The sequence below is a fragment of the Triturus cristatus genome, chromosome 5_2, assembly GCF_964204655.1.
Source record: "Triturus cristatus chromosome 5_2, aTriCri1.1, whole genome shotgun sequence".
NCBI lineage: Eukaryota > Metazoa > Chordata > Amphibia > Caudata > Salamandridae > Triturus > Triturus cristatus.
Window position 1 is genome coordinate 1,032,210,954 of NC_140588.1, and position 12,485 is coordinate 1,032,223,438.

Genomic DNA, 12,485 nt, shown 5'->3' on the forward strand with positions numbered 1-12,485 from the left:
CTGTAAGCGCCATTGTGGCCGTTATGTTTTTTAATCCTTTTTCATCGCTTAATTTTCATAAACCATTTTCTCAACAAACTTTTTAAGTTAAACTGTAGTAGTTCAATTTGTATTTCGAACCACACGCGGAATTATTTGCCATTTTTCCAAACTTCTTATGCTCCAATAGTGACCATCCGGACCTCAAAAAGGAACACGACCAATGCAACAATTCATCCAAGGCAGTGCTTTTATTAAAAAACCCAATGCATTTCGGGCAACCAAGTGCCCTTCTTCGGGGGTCACTGTAAATGACAATGGAAACAATAATAACAATTACCATTTTAAATCCATGATTATCAAACTTGTTTCAATATAACATTAGCATGTTCTTATCTTCTATATACCCATTACGACCCAGCCCTTGCCTGTGCTCCCAGAGTGCCTTCTCCATGTTCGGTACTTGAAAACTACCCACCCTGCCAATACTCTATGCTAAAAAGAGACATACCCTGCTATTTTATACCTAAACTACCGACCTGCTGAACAGTCAACTTTCCCATCCTTTCTCACAAATTCCGTGCGATGTACCATTAGTCTCCCTTCCTCCATGTCCCCCTCAGACTCACTTTCTCCTTCGTTTTATCACACTTTCAAACTAACCGCAAAACACTTTCTCCCTGCGGTTCCCTCCTCAACCCAAACCTTCGTTTCTACACTATTCCAGACGCCCTTCTCCCTTTCACTGGTTTGCTTAAAACGCTTCAGTTCCTCCCCAACTCGTCTGTTTTTACCTTATAGATCTTATCCAACTAATCTCCGCTCGTCCCACCATAACTCTGTCACTACTCACGCCTTCACCCCTCAGTTAAACTCTACAACCCTTCTCTGTCCATACCTGCCGTGAGCTTTTAAAATTCATCCGGCCTCTGCTCCGTCCCAAACTGTCAGTGCTCTCTGTGCCCCTCCCTTATTTAATCACGTGTACATCTCTTTCCAACTTCCTGATAGGCTAATTACATGCATTTTCCCGCCGACAGCGCTCATGCAAATTAGCCTGAGCACTGTCAACAACTACATCACCCATAATGCAATGAACAGGCATAAACTCAGACTGAACTGTCATAATTATATTTGTCATAACACATGTAAGCTGAACATGCCATGAAAATCCTCGCCAACAAATAATGTTCGTATTAATCTTAACACAAGCATTTCCCTATGAATATCCACACCAGCTTGTAAGATGAATGAAGATGTTTCGCCGCGTATGGTGTCCAATGTTCTGTCTTTACTTCTTATTCATTTTTAAACGTTTTTAAACTGGTGGGTGCTATCCCGATGCAGGGCAAATGTCTATATAAACACAATTATAGAGTTCGGGATGCACACCTGTCTTTTTGTAATTGTCCAAACATTATCCTGTGATCCAAGAATGCGTGCAAACTGGCATGTGCCTTTGCCCAAACGGCACGAGAGTAAACACAGTTATGAATGTGGGGCGTTCTCTACGCCCCTGCCGGATGCACTGCTGTAAGCGCCATTGTGGCCGTTATGTTTTTTAATCCTTTTTCATCGCTTAATTTTCATAAACCATTTTCTCAACAAACTTTTTAAGTTAAACTGTAGTAGTTCAATTTGTATTTCGAACCACACGCGGAATTATTTGCCATTTTTCCAAACTTCTTATGCTCCAATAGTGACCATCCGGACCTCAAAAAGGAACACGACCAATGCAACAATTCATCCAAGGCAGTGCTTTTATTAAAAAACCCAATGCATTTCGGGCAACCAAGTGCCCTTCTTCGGGGGTCACTGTAAATGACAATGGAAACAATAATAACAATTACCATTTTAAATCCATGATTATCAAACTTGTTTCAATATAACATTAGCATGTTCTTATCTTCTATATACCCATTACGACCCAGCCCTTGCCTGTGCTCCCAGAGTGCCTTCTCCATGTTCGGTACTTGAAAACTACCCACCCTGCCAATACTCTATGCTAAAAAGAGACATACCCTGCTATTTTATACCTAAACTACCGACCTGCTGAACAGTCAACTTTCCCATCCTTTCTCACAAATTCCGTGCGATGTACCATTAGTCTCCCTTCCTCCATGTCCCCCTCAGACTCACTTTCTCCTTCGTTTTATCACACTTTCAAACTAACCGCAACACACTTTCTCCCTGCGGTTCCCTCCTCAACCCAAACCTTCGTTTCTACACTATTCCAGACGCCCTTCTCCCTTTCACTGGTTTGCTTAAAACGCTTCAGTTCCTCCCCAACTCGTCTGTTTTTACCTTATAGATCTTATCCAACTAATCTCCGCTCGTCCCACCATAACTCTGTCACTACTCACGCCTTCACCCCTCAGTTAAACTCTACAACCCTTCTCTGTCCATACCTGCCGTGAGCTTTTAAAATTCATCCGGCCTCTGCTCCGTCCCAAACTGTCAGTGCTCTCTGTGCCCCTCCCTTATTTAATCACGTGTACATCTCTTTCCAACTTCCTGATAGGCTAATTACATGCATTTTCCCGCCGACAGCGCTCATGCAAATTAGCCTGAGCACTGTCAACAACTACATCACCCATAATGCAATGAACAGGCATAAACTCAGACTGAACTGTCATAATTATATTTGTCATAACACATGTAAGCTGAACATGCCATGAAAATCCTCGCCAACAAATAATGTTCGTATTAATCTTAACACAAGCATTTCCCTATGAATATCCACACCAGCTTGTAAGATGAATGAAGATGTTTCGCCGCGTATGGTGTCTGTTGGACTTGGCCCTTCTGGCAGGTTCACCCCTGAACTTTTTTTGATTTTTACTGGTGACTTGGTGTGGTGATTTGTTTGGTTTTCTGCGCACTTTCCCTGTGTCCCAGGGTAAAGTGCGTGCGTGCTCTGAGTGCATGAGGTGAGATAGGCCTGCCCTCCCATAGGAATGCATGGGGAATGTATGTGTCCCTAGTAGTTCCTGATGCGTGGGGTGTGCAGGCCCGAGTTTGGTATGTGCGGACTCGTGGGAGTGAATGCTGCGCGATGATGTGTGCGGCGTGTATGTACCTAGTGTGGAAGTGCCACTTCTAGAAGTGGGCACTTCTGTGTGCAGTGTGTCTGTCGCGTGATTGGCTGGTCGTGTCATGTGACGGGCTAGGGATTCCCCAGTGTCAGGATGAGTCACCCAGTGGTGAATGGGGAGATCATCAGCTAGATGGGTGGGAGGAGTCCACCTGGGTCCTGAATAGGACAGGGTTTTCCAAACACAATGCTGGCCCCGCCCCCTGTGGTGCGACTGACGACCCTAGCCCTGCCAATGAATAGAGTGAGGGGCTGAGCACATCAAGGGTGCTCCCCAACCAGCTGCGACTGGTTTTCCCCCTCACCCTGAACCCAGAACAAAGGGTTTGTCTGTATAAAAATGGGGCTGTGTCCCCACAGAAGCTGTTCTCTGCCAGGATCTTACCTGAGGGGGGCTGCTGCTGCTGCCGCTGGACCAGAGGACCGCCACTTGGACTACCTCCCTGCCTGGAGGCCCAGTGAGCTGGCTCTGGGTCCAGCCTTGCCCCCCTGCCTTTTGAAGGACTTTATTGCTGGACTTTGGGCTTATTCTCCCCAGAGCGTCTGGGAGCTTTTATTGGCCTTTAGCGCTGAGAGCGCTTCTACTTTTTATCCTTAGCGCTAGGAGCGCTTTAATTCTACAAACCGGTGCCCACCCGGCGTTTGCCCCGTCTATACAGATCCTGAAATCCCCTGGCAGGTGCCCACCCTGCCAGGGACCTTGCTGTGCTCGTTGGCGGGTGCCCACCCCGCTTATTTGTTTATTTTACGGCGGGTGCCCACCCCGCCGTACATCCACTGTAACGAGGGAGCCTACCCCTCTTGTGACGGGAAAAATCACCGCTGCAGCCCGGTCCGGGCTCAAACAGGAAGTCAGGCAGCGCTGACTAGGACGTGGGCGGAGCCTGACATAAAAGCAGGAAGCGGACGGGAGCCTACCCCGTGCTCCTGCACAGAGGAAGAAGATCGGGAAAGCAGGACGGCGGCAGCGGCTCCTCGCGCAGGGCTCCCGCGTGTGGAGGGAACCCTGCAGGTCACCAAGACGAGGAGGAAGCGCCGCCGGAGTCCCGGTGAGTGGGGCTCTGTGTTGAGGTGGTGGGGGGAGTGTCGGGGCACAGCTTCGGTGCCCGCCCCGTACCGCGTTCAGAGCACTGCGGGGGCAGTGCTCATTTCTCTTTTTCGCTGCCCCGCCTGACAGTGGGCAGCGGTGTGGGGGACCGAGGAGGTTCCTAAGGGCGCGTGTGCGCTCCAACGAGGGCCGCATTTGTTTGCTCACGAGCCCCGTGAGGCTCCCACGACTTGGGCAGCAATTGTCTTTAGAGCGCGAGGCGCTCCAATTTGGGATTGCTTAATCCAAGAGTCCAGAGGGACTCCAACTACGGGGGCATTCTGTTGCAAGTAAGAGCGGCCCCGAAAGGCAGCAGGCCGCTCCAACGTCGCCCCCAACTTTGTTCTAGAGCCCGTGAGGCTCCAACGTCGGGGGCAATATTTTAATAGAGCCCTGACAGGCTCTAGGAGGCATTTCCTGGTTCACGAGCCCACGAGGCTCCACGGGGGCAGAAGTTGTGTAGAGCACAAAGGCTCCGACGACGGGGGCATTTCTTTGATGATCTTGAGTCCCTGAGCAGGACTCCAACAACGCCGTGGTTGTTTGATTGAGGCCCACAAGGCAGCCCCATTGTCATAGCTCAGAGAGGGCTCCAAAGGCACAGTAGTGCCCTCACTCATTTTGTCCAGCTGCCCAGCACTTAGTGGGCAGCTGCAACGTTTAGGTTGTGGCCTCGGTGTTCTGGCTTGCGCAGCCTGCGCCGGCGCGCCCTGACTTTTCTGGACGCAGGGCGTCCTTGCCCCTACTAGGCCAGTTGGCCCAGGGACTGCCACAGTAGTGGCTAATGTGAGTTTTGGCGCTATTGTTCCTTTCCTGCACCTGAAATGTTTTTATGCATCATGTGTTTATTTCCTTACACCCCTAAATGTATTTTATGCATCCTGTGTTTATGTGCTTAGACCCCTACAGGTAGAGTGATACTTAGGTGGTTGTTTTTCCCCTAGTACAGGTGGTACTAGTGAGGTCCTAGTTCCCTGCGTGGTATTCCTAAAGGTGGTTAGGGTTGCGTAGGTGGTACTTCCTGGTTACCAGTAGTTACTGGTTGTGTGCTATATGTTCTATTTTTAGTGCTACAGTGATTGTATGTGCTATGTTCTAAAATATTATTCCTACGTTCTAAGTGCTATTTCTAAAGAGTACTAATTCCTGACAGTGGTCCATGTGGCCCTGTCCCCTGTATATATAATCCCTTGTAAATTCTGCCCGTGCCTGTTGGCACATTGTAAAGTGTGTGTTTTTATCTAATGTGTTGTGTATAATACAAAGGTTATTTTTATATAATACCTTGTGTGGAGTTTCCTTTGTGGTGGGCCTTGGGTGTTGTTGCTGGGTGCGCGCGCAAACGCTTTACACATCGCCTCAGGGATAAGCCTGTCTGCTCGTGCCAAGCTACCAAGGGGGTGAGCAGGGGTTATCTTTGGCGTGTAACTCCCCAGCCCTGACTAGAGTGGTGGTTTCTGTCTGACTTTGGCGCAAGCCTTAGCCAACCAGAAATCCCATTTCTAACAGTGTCCAATGTTCTGTCTTTACTTCTTATTCATTTTTAAACGTTTTTAAACTGGTGGGTGCTATCCCGATGCAGGGCAAATGTCTATATAAACACAATTATAGAGTTCGGGATGCACACCTGTCTTTTTGTAATTGTCCAAACATTATCCTGTGATCCAAGAATGCGTGCAAACTGGCATGTGCCTTTGCCCAAACGGCATGAGAGTAAACACAGTTATGAATGTGGGGCGTTCTCTACGCCCCTGCCGGATGCACTGCTGTAAGCGCCATTGTGGCCGTTATGTTTTTTAATCCTTTTTCATCGCTTAATTTTCATAAACCATTTTCTCAACAAACTTTTTAAGTTAAACTGTAGTAGTTCAATTTGTATTTCGAACCACACGCGGAATTATTTGCCATTTTTCCAAACTTCTTATGCTCCAATAGTGACCATCCGGACCTCAAAAAGGAACACGACCAATGCAACAATTCATCCAAGGCAGTGCTTTTATTAAAAAACCCAATGCATTTCGGGCAACCAAGTGCCCTTCTTCGGGGGTCACTGTAAATGACAATGGAAACAATAATAACAATTACCATTTTAAATCCATGATTATCAAACTTGTTTCAATATAACATTAGCATGTTCTTATCTTCTATATACCCATTACGACCCAGCCCTTGCCTGTGCTCCCAGAGTGCCTTCTCCATGTTCGGTACTTGAAAACTACCCACCCTGCCAATACTCTATGCTAAAAAGAGACATACCCTGCTATTTTATACCTAAACTACCGACCTGCTGAACAGTCAACTTTCCCATCCTTTCTCACAAATTCCGTGCGATGTACCATTAGTCTCCCTTCCTCCATGTCCCCCTCAGACTCACTTTCTCCTTCGTTTTATCACACTTTCAAACTAACCGCAACACACTTTCTCCCTGCGGTTCCCTCCTCAACCCAAACCTTCGTTTCTACACTATTCCAGACGCCCTTCTCCCTTTCACTGGTTTGCTTAAAACGCTTCAGTTCCTCCCCAACTCGTCTGTTTTTACCTTATAGATCTTATCCAACTAATCTCCGCTCGTCCCACCATAACTCTGTCACTACTCACGCCTTCACCCCTCAGTTAAACTCTACAACCCTTCTCTGTCCATACCTGCCGTGAGCTTTTAAAATTCATCCGGCCTCTGCTCCGTCCCAAACTGTCAGTGCTCTCTGTGCCCCTCCCTTATTTAATCACGTGTACATCTCTTTCGAACTTCCTGATAGGCTAATTACATGCATTTTCCCGCCGACAGCGCTCATGCAAATTAGCCTGAGCACTGTCAACAACTACATCACCCATAATGCAATGAACAGGCATAAACTCAGACTGAACTGTCATAATTATATTTGTCATAACACATGTAAGCTGAACATGCCATGAAAATCCTCGCCAACAAATAATGTTCGTATTAATCTTAACACAAGCATTTCCCTATGAATATCCACACCAGCTTGTAAGATGAATGAAGATGTTTCGCCGCGTATGGTGTCGGAGCAGAGGCCGGATGAATTTTAAAAGCTCACGGCAGGTATGGACAGAGAAGGGTTGTAGAGTTTAACTGAGGGGTGAAGGCGTGAGTAGTGACAGAGTTATGGTGGGACGAGCGGAGATTAGTTGGATAAGATCTATAAGGTAAAAACAGACGAGTTGGGGAGGAACTGAAGCGTTTTAAGCAAACCAGTGAAAGGGAGAAGGGCGTCTGGAATAGTGTAGAAACGAAGGTTTGGGTTGAGGAGGGAACCGCAGGGAGAAAGTGTGTTGCGGTTAGTTTGAAAGTGTGATAAAACGAAGGAGAAAGTGAGTCTGAGGGGGACATGGAGGAAGGGAGACTAATGGTACATCGCACGGAATTTGTGAGAAAGGATGGGAAAGTTGACTGTTCAGCAGGTCGGTAGTTTAGGTATAAAATAGCAGGGTATGTCTCTTTTTAGCATAGAGTATTGGCAGGGTGGGTAGTTTTCAAGTACCGAACATGGAGAAGGCACTCTGGGAGCACAGGCAAGGGCTGGGTCGTAATGGGTATATAGAAGATAAGAACATGCTAATGTTATATTGAAACAAGTTTGATAATCATGGATTTAAAATGGTAATTGTTATTATTGTTTCCATTGTCATTTACAGTGACCCCCGAAGAAGGGCACTTGGTTGCCCGAAATGCATTGGGTTTTTTAATAAAAGCACTGCCTTGGATGAATTGTTGCATTGGTCGTGTTCCTTTTTGAGGTCCGGATGGTCACTATTGGAGCATAAGAAGTTTGGAAAAATGGCAAATAATTCCGCGTGTGGTTCGAAATACAAATTGAACTACTACAGTTTAACTTAAAAAGTTTGTTGAGAAAATGGTTTATGAAAATTAAGCGATGAAAAAGGATTAAAAAACATAACGGCCACAATGGCGCTTACAGCAGTGCATCCGGCAGGGGCGTAGAGAACGCCCCACATTCATAACTGTGTTTACTCTCGTGCCGTTTGGGCAAAGGCACATGCCAGTTTGCACGCATTCTTGGATCACAGGATAATGTTTGGACAATTACAAAAAGACAGGTGTGCATCCCGAACTCTATAATTGTGTTTATATAGACATTTGCCCTGCATCGGGATAGCACCCACCAGTTTAAAAACGTTTAAAAATGAATAAGAAGTAAAGACAGAACATTGGACACCATACGCGGCGAAACATCTTCATTCATCTTACAAGCTGGTGTGGATATTCATAGGGAAATGCTTGTGTTAAGATTAATACGAACATTATTTGTTGGCGAGGATTTTCATGGCATGTTCAGCTTACATGTGTTATGACAAATATAATTATGACAGTTCAGTCTGAGTTTATGCCTGTTCATTGCATTATGGGTGATGTAGTTGTTGACAGTGCTCAGGCTAATTTGCATGAGCGCTGTCGGCGGGAAAATGCATGTAATTAGCCTATCAGGAAGTTGGAAAGAGATGTACACGTGATTAAATAAGGGAGGGGCACAGAGAGCACTGACAGTTTGGGACGGAGCAGAGGCCGGATGAATTTTAAAAGCTCACGGCAGGTATGGACAGAGAAGGGTTGTAGAGTTTAACTGAGGGGTGAAGGCGTGAGTAGTGACAGAGTTATGGTGGGACGAGCGGAGATTAGTTGGATAAGATCTATAAGGTAAAAACAGACGAGTTGGGGAGGAACTGAAGCGTTTTAAGCAAACCAGTGAAAGGGAGAAGGGCGTCTGGAATAGTGTAGAAACGAAGGTTTGGGTTGAGGAGGGAACCGCAGGGAGAAAGTGTGTTGCGGTTAGTTTGAAAGTGTGATAAAACGAAGGAGAAAGTGAGTCTGAGGGGGACATGGAGGAAGGGAGACTAATGGTACACCGCACGGAATTTGTGAGAAAGGATGGGAAAGTTGACTGTTCAGCAGGTCGGTAGTTTAGGTATAAAATAGCAGGGTATGTCTCTTTTTAGCATAGAGTATTGGCAGGGTGGGTAGTTTTCAAGTACCGAACATGGAGAAGGCACTCTGGGAGCACAGGCAAGGGCTGGGTCGTAATGGGTATATAGAAGATAAGAACATGCTAATGTTATATTGAAACAAGTTTGATAATCATGGATTTAAAATGGTAATTGTTATTATTGTTTCCATTGTCATTTACAGTGACCCCCGAAGAAGGGCACTTGGTTGCCCGAAATGCATTGGGTTTTTTAATAAAAGCACTGCCTTGGATGAATTGTTGCATTGGTCGTGTTCCTTTTTGAGGTCCGGATGGTCACTATTGGAGCATAAGAAGTTTGGAAAAATGGCAAATAATTCCGCGTGTGGTTCGAAATACAAATTGAACTACTACAGTTTAACTTAAAAAGTTTGTTGAGAAAATGGTTTATGAAAATTAAGCGATGAAAAAGGATTAAAAAACATAACGGCCACAATGGCGCTTACAGCAGTGCATCCGGCAGGGGCGTAGAGAACGCCCCACATTCATAACTGTGTTTACTCTCGTGCCGTTTGGGCAAAGGCACATGCCAGTTTGCACGCATTCTTGGATCACAGGATAATGTTTGGACAATTACAAAAAGACAGGTGTGCATCCCGAACTCTATAATTGTGTTTATATAGACATTTGCCCTGCATCGGGATAGCACCCACCAGTTTAAAAACGTTTAAAAATGAATAAGAAGTAAAGACAGAACATTGGACACCATACGCGGCGAAACATCTTCATTCATCTTACAAGCTGGTGTGGATATTCATAGGGAAATGCTTGTGTTAAGATTAATACGAACATTATTTGTTGGCGAGGATTTTCATGGCATGTTCAGCTTACATGTGTTATGACAAATATAATTATGACAGTTCAGTCTGAGTTTATGCCTGTTCATTGCATTATGGGTGATGTAGTTGTTGACAGTGCTCAGGCTAATTTGCATGAGCGCTGTCGGCGGGAAAATGCATGTAATTAGCCTATCAGGAAGTTGGAAAGAGATGTACACGTGATTAAATAAGGGAGGGGCACAGAGAGCACTGACAGTTTGGGACGGAGCAGAGGCCGGATGAATTTTAAAAGCTCACGGCAGGTATGGACAGAGAAGGGTTGTAGAGTTTAACTGAGGGGTGAAGGCGTGAGTAGTGACAGAGTTATGGTGGGACGAGCGGAGATTAGTTGGATAAGATCTATAAGGTAAAAACAGACGAGTTGGGGAGGAACTGAAGCGTTTTAAGCAAACCAGTGAAAGGGAGAAGGGCGTCTGGAATAGTGTAGAAACGAAGGTTTGGGTTGAGGAGGGAACCGCAGGGAGAAAGTGTGTTGCGGTTAGTTTGAAAGTGTGATAAAACGAAGGAGAAAGTGAGTCTGAGGGGGACATGGAGGAAGGGAGACTAATGGTACACCGCACGGAATTTGTGAGAAAGGATGGGAAAGTTGACTGTTCAGCAGGTCGGTAGTTTAGGTATAAAATAGCAGGGTATGTCTCTTTTTAGCATAGAGTATTGGCAGGGTGGGTAGTTTTCAAGTACCGAACATGGAGAAGGCACTCTGGGAGCACAGGCAAGGGCTGGGTCGTAATGGGTATATAGAAGATAAGAACATGCTAATGTTATATTGAAACAAGTTTGATAATCATGGATTTAAAATGGTAATTGTTATTATTGTTTCCATTGTCATTTACAGTGACCCCCGAAGAAGGGCACTTGGTTGCCCGAAATGCATTGGGTTTTTTAATAAAAGCACTGCCTTGGATGAATTGTTGCATTGGTCGTGTTCCTTTTTGAGGTCCGGATGGTCACTATTGGAGCATAAGAAGTTTGGAAAAATGGCAAATAATTCCGCGTGTGGTTCGAAATACAAATTGAACTACTACAGTTTAACTTAAAAAGTTTGTTGAGAAAATGGTTTATGAAAATTAAGCGATGAAAAAGGATTAAAAAACATAACGGCCACAATGGCGCTTACAGCAGTGCATCCGGCAGGGGCGTAGAGAACGCCCCACATTCATAACTGTGTTTACTCTCGTGCCGTTTGGGCAAAGGCACATGCCAGTTTGCACGCATTCTTGGATCACAGGATAATGTTTGGACAATTACAAAAAGACAGGTGTGCATCCCGAACTCTATAATTGTGTTCCTGCAGTGATGCGACATCCGGGCTGGTCAGGAGTCGATTTCACATGTGAGCCCTGGTGGACCGCAGTTGAGGCCGGAGGCAGCGGACAGCGCAGAGGCCACAGACACATGGGTTTGATGACTGTTAGATTTGGGGGTCTCTTGTTGGCAGAGGCAGGTACCTTTGACCATATAGGGACCCTTGCGTCTAGTCAGGGTAAGGGGGTACACTCCTAAAATAACCCCTGCTCACCCCCTTGGTAGCTTGGCACGAGCAGACAGGCTTATCTCTGATGCAGTGTGTAAAGCATTTGTGAACACATACAGTAATCCAGTGACAACACTACAGATGGACACCACACAGCTTTTATATAAAAAAGAAGTACTCTTTATATAGACTTATCACAAGACCACAAACGACAAAAATTCACAATACTGTAATTTAAAAATGGTAGAAATAGCTTATGTGAGAAGTTGGCCTGGTATATGCTGTCCTCTAGTTATAGTGGGCACCCTGTACCAGTCCAAACAACCCCTTATTGGTTATATGTTAAAGACAACATTTATTGAAAGCTATCCTAGTGGTAGCTATGGAGAGCAGCCTTCAGGCTAAGTCTTCAAGGAATGTAAAGCAGCTTGTTTTACCAGTCTATAATCTCTTGAGTGCCTAAATGAAAGACATCCACACCAGGTATATATATTAAATATATGTATTTATTACTAAACACACCCTCCTAGTCTCTTTATGAGACTAGAGGTCAAAACACATAAGTTACACTTCAAATATTACAGTAAAATAGCACAAATACACTTCAGGCCCTAGGGGCGAGCCAAGCCATATACTAAAATAGTGGTATAAGAACCACAACTAAACTAGACACAAGGCCTAGAGCCTGTAGAATCGCTGGGTCGCCAAGGAACCAACCAAGGTAGAGACACAGGGGACCCACGGGGGCCGTGTGCAGTGTGTGAACACAGGCGCGAGCTCCCGTTAGCTTCTATGGGGAAAGTCGCGGTTAGAGTATTAAAGATTAGGGACACTTAGAAGTGAGTGTGTAAAGCATTTGTGAACACATACAGTACCCCAGTGACAACACTACAGATGGACACCACACAAGTTGTAGTATAAAATAAATACTTTTATATCGACTTAACACAAGACCACAAACGACAAAAATCCACAATACAGGACTTTAAAAATGGTAGAATTAGCTTAGTTC

At 45.4% G+C, this 12,485-nt stretch overlaps 2 long non-coding RNA genes across 7 annotated transcripts; one reads left to right on the forward strand and one right to left on the reverse strand.

Annotated features, from left to right (window-relative positions):
* Positions 1–211: 211 nt before the first annotated feature.
* LOC146829624 (uncharacterized) lies at positions 212–6,892 on the reverse strand. 4 transcript variants are annotated; one of them, XR_014962278.1, is made up of 3 exons: positions 5,788–6,892; positions 878–1,794; positions 212–284 (listed from the first exon to the last, which is right to left on the reverse strand). It is a non-coding gene; the product is annotated as an uncharacterized LOC146829624 (long non-coding RNA). The 4 variants fall into 4 exon arrangements; XR_014962276.1 differs by having other exon boundaries at positions 212–1,794; positions 5,788–6,210; positions 6,804–6,875; XR_014962275.1 differs by having other exon boundaries at positions 212–1,794.
* A 245-nt stretch (positions 6,893–7,137) lies between these two features.
* Positions 7,138–10,907, forward strand: LOC146829625 (uncharacterized). Of its 3 annotated transcripts, XR_014962280.1 has the most exons (4): positions 7,138–7,221; positions 7,815–8,731; positions 9,325–10,241; positions 10,835–10,907. It is a non-coding gene; the product is annotated as an uncharacterized LOC146829625 (long non-coding RNA). The 3 variants fall into 3 exon arrangements; XR_014962279.1 differs by having other exon boundaries at positions 9,325–10,907; XR_014962281.1 differs by lacking the exon at positions 7,138–7,221 and adding an exon at positions 7,270–7,325 and having other exon boundaries at positions 9,325–10,907.
* Positions 10,908–12,485: the final 1,578 nt, after the last annotated feature.